Source organism: Limulus polyphemus, unplaced genomic scaffold, assembly GCF_000517525.1.
Source record: "Limulus polyphemus unplaced genomic scaffold, Limulus_polyphemus-2.1.2 Scaffold2601, whole genome shotgun sequence".
Classification (NCBI taxonomy): Eukaryota; Metazoa; Arthropoda; class Merostomata; order Xiphosura; family Limulidae; genus Limulus; species Limulus polyphemus.
Window position 1 is genome coordinate 46,861 of NW_013668211.1, and position 6,182 is coordinate 53,042.

Sequence of the window (6,182 nt, forward strand, 5' to 3'; positions counted from 1 at the left end):
TTTTCTTTAACTACATGTTAATATGCCTTAGGTGATCGTATCTATCTTTTATTAACATGCATGATGTCAAAGAGAACCTTACGTAAAGACGCCTTACCAATAACAAAGAATCTGTGCTTTTCCATTCTCGCACATTGCGCAACTGAGTCGTGATACATAGCGCCTATATCGCTCGTATCGCCAGGGCTATAAGCGCATGCGCTAACGGTATCGGCCTGGCTCTAACTAGCTAGAATTCAGTTGCTCCAGAGTTGGTCTCTTCGGCGATCGAAATATTTAGACAAAAAGTATCGGAAGGATGGCGTGAGGGCTGTGATGCCTGGAAGCCTCCATGATCTTCGAAGATTACGTATTTCCTTCCATTATCAAGGACAGGAATGCGACCTAACAAAAGAATTTTTCCACATCCGTCTTACAGTCTAGCCCACGTGGTTAGCCGAGTCATGAAAATGTTGATGTAAACAGATTCATTAAAACGACTCCAGGTACGTAGCGCATACTTTGTGATTAAGACGTACTGTACCCCGAATTCAGCTAGGGATGTAGTTCCCTTGTGCCAAAGTCATTCGCTATCTTTTTCACACATTGAAATGTTGAAATATGTATGTATTGTTTGTTCCTGAGCAGATTTATTAGCGAATCCTAAATCTAATTACGTAAGACATGTTGTTTAGTTTTTTTTCACTAACGCGAGAATGTTTATTCGTATAATTTCCGTATTAGTTTTGTGTTAACGACATTGGCTCTGATTCACAATGAGTATGTGTAAAACGCTCAGTGTTTAGACTTCAACTCATTTTCGTTGTGAAGTTTGTTTCTATATTTGATTATGATCATTTCCAAATATACCAAATAAAGTTGTGACAAAAATTGTTGCACAAAACTATATAGTCGTGACGTAAATCTACTGCCCTCCAAGAATCTTTTAACTCAAAAAAAAAATTTAACGCATCCTTGTAGACGTTAAACCAAGTTTTCGTTTTATTGGTGGATGATTTATGGATTTAGTAATGATCAATTTGTACTCCTCTGGTTCTCTTTGGACAAAGAAGGGTTAAGAACGATGTTATTGATCATTGATTCTAAGTATTATTGTATATTCAGCAGCGATATTGTAAGCTGGATGCCCTTTGTTAACTGTTTTTGTAATCCATACAATACTATTCTAAGTCTTTTAAGCCAGGGATTCCTAAACTTTCTCAGCGTAAGTTTCTTCCAGAATATTCCGCATTCTGATCGAGGTTCTTAATTCAATGAATCAATAAGCAATGAGTACCTTACTTTCATTATAAACAATATATTTAAAGAATGCTATTTTACAATTTATTGACTTAACTTTTTTCAGCTTTGCTTTTTAATATTTCACACGCGATTTTCTTTCATTTAATAATTTTATGCACTTGCTATGCCCCCCTTTACGCGTTCCCTAGCTCCCCAGAAGTCCGCAGCCCCTGATGGAGAACACCTGCTCTAAGCAACCGTCATTATTTAATAAACAACAAAACATTCACCCATTCACAACTTTTGATTTTCGTAAAATAATATATTTACCGTTTATAAATGCGCTGTTTTTTATTAATAATGAGGCTGTAAAATTCATGGTCGCCTTATAATCTGAACCGACCACAGGCCCCTCCCCCATAGTCTAGCCTGTCGAATTCCTGAATATCTACGTATGCGCGCCAGATGTTCACTCAAAGTCATCGCTAATTCTTGCAGCTAATCCACCTGCACGCCGTTTAGTTATAGTACTGATTTTACGGACCTAAAAATAGGACGCTATGACACTCAATTTTTTGTTCTTTCCCATGGTTTCTGAAAATGGGGGTCGCCTTATAATCGGGTCAATAGGTACATAAATATGTATTAGAACATTTACCAAAGGTTTTGTGTTGGGCCATAAACCTGTACCAAATTATGAAGTACAGGTTTCAGTACATTGTATTAAAAAGATTCTGAATATGAAAATCAGTGAGTAACGTAGCAAACATAGTAGATATCAAGTCGCAGTAGAACGAATTACATTGGACATATTTTTGGAGTTTCGTATGTAGGCAGTGTCATGACATCCAAATTCATCGCTTTTGATAGGGGATGTAACAGCTCTTTTAGACGCAAAATATTCATACACTCAGTTCATAAAGATGTGTTCACATTAGAGATTTAGAATCTACAAGACATTGGAAAACAAAGGAATATAAATCAACTTGGAGAATTAGGACCTTCCAGAAAGAAACCTGCAACAGTCCATGCTCCAGCTAAGATAAGCAAAGTCTGGCGTCTTGTAGCATGAAGATCAGTGGCCAAAGTCGTCCACGGTTCTCAGGCAACAGTACACAACATGATCGAGAATGATATTCATCTGTAAAAGTGACAGAAGTCACGTGTATGTAAATTACTTCTACAACATATGCGTTCAACCATCGTTTACCCGAAACAGAGGGAGAATGAAACAGGCGTTTATGCTTTTTCATACAAAACATACCGTTCTAGTAGTCGGATGCATCGCCCATAGATTTTTATGTGATCGAACTGTTAAAACGGACACTGAAAAACTGCCATTTTCGTACACAAGATGTATTATAGAAAGCACGTGATGAGGAATGGTGTTTTTGAACATGATAATCTTACGGCGGAGCCTTTTGCAATAGATGTCGCAAAGTTATTATCAGCTCCAGACTTATTAAAACATGTTGTCAACCGGTGTTATGAGAACAGAGCCTAGTGATTACATCATATTAATACGTAGTATGTCGTACAGGATATCATGCGTACAATTATTCGTTATTTGTCCTGTAAACATGGTCGCTGTTTGATAATCACGGTTTTTAGTTAGGCAGTTCATGTATAAGTAAAGGGCTGGACGTAGTTAGCGTGCCTGACTGTGGATCCGATAGTCCATATTTCGCGTCTATCCGAACTTTAGGCCGTGGACGTGTTATAAGAGTGACGGTCAAATGTACTTAATTATGGTAGCCCAAGAATTTACGGCTGTTACTTTAACTAGCTGCTTTTTCTCTAGTGTATCAGCTCAAAATTGGGGTCAGCAAGCGCAGATAGCCCTTGTGTAGCTTAGCCCGAATACCTGAACAAAAACTTACAATAAATAATCATAAATATGCTTTGAAGTTTGGTAATCGCTTTACTCTGTTACGAATTCATCTAACTATTATTCAGTTTCTTCTGATAGGCAGTTGTTGTTGTTTTTTCTTTTACATTTTCTAGTGACATTTCTATTTTTTTGGCAGCCACGTTATTCAGTTGGGCAGTTCTTTGTTTGACATTCTTTTGTTACGTAATTCATTGTTTATATATTATATATTCAGGGTCTACGGAAGAGTTTAGAAAACACAATTTATGCACTTTATGTACTATTAAGCTTATATATGTATTTTGTCTTATGACGAAAATATACCACGGCTATCTGTTGCCGTCCCTAGTTTTGAGTAACTGGCCAGAGAGAAGACAGTCATTCAGCAGCCCCTGCCACGTACCGTTCACGCTAACGGATTGACTGTCACTCTTATAACGCACCACCCACAGATTAAAAAGCGAGGAATATTTAGTCATATCGCACGGATTTGTACCACAGAGCAAACCTGCGTCCGATTAGTAAGTTAGTTCCTAATTATCATTAGTTTTTGCGCTTAGTAGTTGAAGATAACTTATAAAAGGTGTACTTAAAGATGGCGCCATATATCAAAAACACGGAAAATAAAACTAAATAAAACATTTATAATTTTCCTTATTTATTTAAATGTGACTGATATCGTTTACGTATTCTTGTTTAACATTATTTAAGTTTTTGAAATGTTTCTAAAAACAGTTTTGTATAATTTGAAAATAACAAGACACAGAGAGAAATATGTTGTTGTATTTTTCACTTTAGCAGATGCAAAGTTGTGTTAAGTAGACAAGCATTATAAGATCAGATACAAAACGCGAATTCACGATTTGACGTGTTGACGTTATTATGTACAGATATGTAGATAGAAATTACATGACATAAGACGCGGAATCATAAGTTAAAGTATTGACGCAATACTTACAAATTACTGTCTTGAAAGACACTGCAGTATCAGACATACAACATGGAGTGGTTAGCTACTTTGAAGTTAATACCCACTAGTATTAACAGAGATGTCTGTAGAATAATACGTGAGAAATAAATCGCCAGAAGATATGTTTGAGTTAATATATAGAAATTATTATAGGATCACACAGAATCACCAATTCATATACTGAAGTTAATACGTACATATTCCTGTATATACAGACACTGCGGGATCAGGCGCAAGGCACGTAATCAATATCTTCAAATTACTGCGTAGACAGACACTATAGGATCAAACATAAAACACGAAATCCCCACTTGATAGTTGATATCCGCAGATTATTGTATATAAAGACGCTGCAGGATCAGACACAAGACATGGAATCACAAGTTTATATCCTGACGTCATTATCTACAAATTACTACATCGTCGAGCACTGAAGTTTCAGACATGTTAAAGTTAAAATCTACAGATTACTCTATAGACAGACAGTGCATAATCTGACATTAGATACAAAATGTCCAATATATTTGATGATATTAACTTCTACAGATTGTTTTACATACAAATAGTATAGGATCTGATAGAGGACATGGAAGTGAGAGTAAGTGTTTATACAATTCCATTTCTATTTTTATTCATAATGACACTTTATATATAACTATATGTAGTTTTCTACACGCACAGTTGTTTGTAGGTTAGTTTAGATAGACTGGCGTATACCAGTTTCAGATCTCTCTGTTTTAGAATCGACAAACAAACAATAAATTTGCATCAAAGAAATTAAACACCAATCAGATTATTGGAGATGTATAAACATGTCTTGGATTCAAGTCATTTCGTATTGTTTATCAAGTTTCCGTAACTTTCAGTACATTTTTGTAGTTTTGTATGTTTGAAGTTAAATACAAAGCTACACAATTGGCTAACTGTGCTCTGCCCACCACGGGTATCTAAATCCGGTTTCTAGCGTTCTAAGTCCGCAGACATACCGCTGTGCCACTGGAGGGGGGGGGGGGCTTGGACGTTTGGATTTATATTCAAGACATCTCTCTTTACATAAAAATAAATTCATGTTCGTGCAACAGTTGTGTTTCGATAAACATAAATATGTGTGCAGATTTCAGACATGTAAGTATTGCACACGTTACGGAATATTTTACTACCACATCCTAACGAAAATCACTTTCAATTTCGAAAAGCAACTAAACAAACGCAAAACATCTGAGATATTTGTACTAAAACAAAAGTTGATTAACTGAATAAGAACGTAACTTCGCTAATATATTGCTATCTGTTACATTTGGTATTAAACTTTAAATATGCCCTGATAATCAAAGTGCATAAAATATTTTTCAGCCCATGCCTGATCCTTTAAATATCTATAATTTGTTAAACAATGTACATAAAGTATATATATCGTTATTAGTCCCTTCAGGTTAATTACTCTACCATTTTTCTTGTCACTAATTAACCCAAGGGTATTCTTTATTTTTTATATTTCTTGGAGTTACATTACTCTTATGAAATACTTTACATATTTTCTATTTCTAACATTCTAATATATTCTTCTAAGAAACACATTTCATGTTATTAACATACTCTAATAGGATATTCTAAGTAACAAATTTACTGTTAATAACATATTCGAATAGGATATTCTAAGTAATGTATTTACTGTTAATAACATATTCGAATAGGATATTGTTACGTCTCCAGTCGTTAGTTGATTTTCCGTAACTTCGTTCCCACGAAACTTTAGCGACACAAGTCCTTTCTTAATAAAACTGGTTTATTCTTTCTGAATATAAATTTACCGATACACTTATTTTCAACAGTCGCTCTATAACAAACGCTATAACAACGAACGTTAACTTCAACAATACTTTCTGACTGGAGTTCAATTACTCACTACCTACACACATTGTCACGTCACGCCGTGACCATCTTATATATATACCAGACCACCCCCAATCTAGCAAATGCTAGAGCTCTCCCGAAGGAACAGGCTATGTCTAGAAACGTGGCGTGACAATAGTCACGTGACCTCGCTGACGCAACACTGCCCCTTCCTTAGTGTTGTTCGTCCCGAACAATAACCACATACAATAAACCAATAACAATAAC

The 6,182-nt window shown here is 35.6% G+C and overlaps 1 protein-coding gene across 1 annotated transcript in view; it reads left to right on the forward strand.

Moving 5' to 3' along the window:
- The first annotated feature begins 237 nt into the window (after positions 1-237).
- Positions 238-6,182, forward strand: part of LOC111087763 — a 53,241-nt gene continuing 47,296 nt past the window's right edge. The window contains exon 1 of the mRNA XM_022395581.1: positions 238-485. The gene's annotated coding sequence lies outside the window, so the exon portion shown is untranslated. The remainder of the gene's footprint in view (positions 486-6,182) is intronic.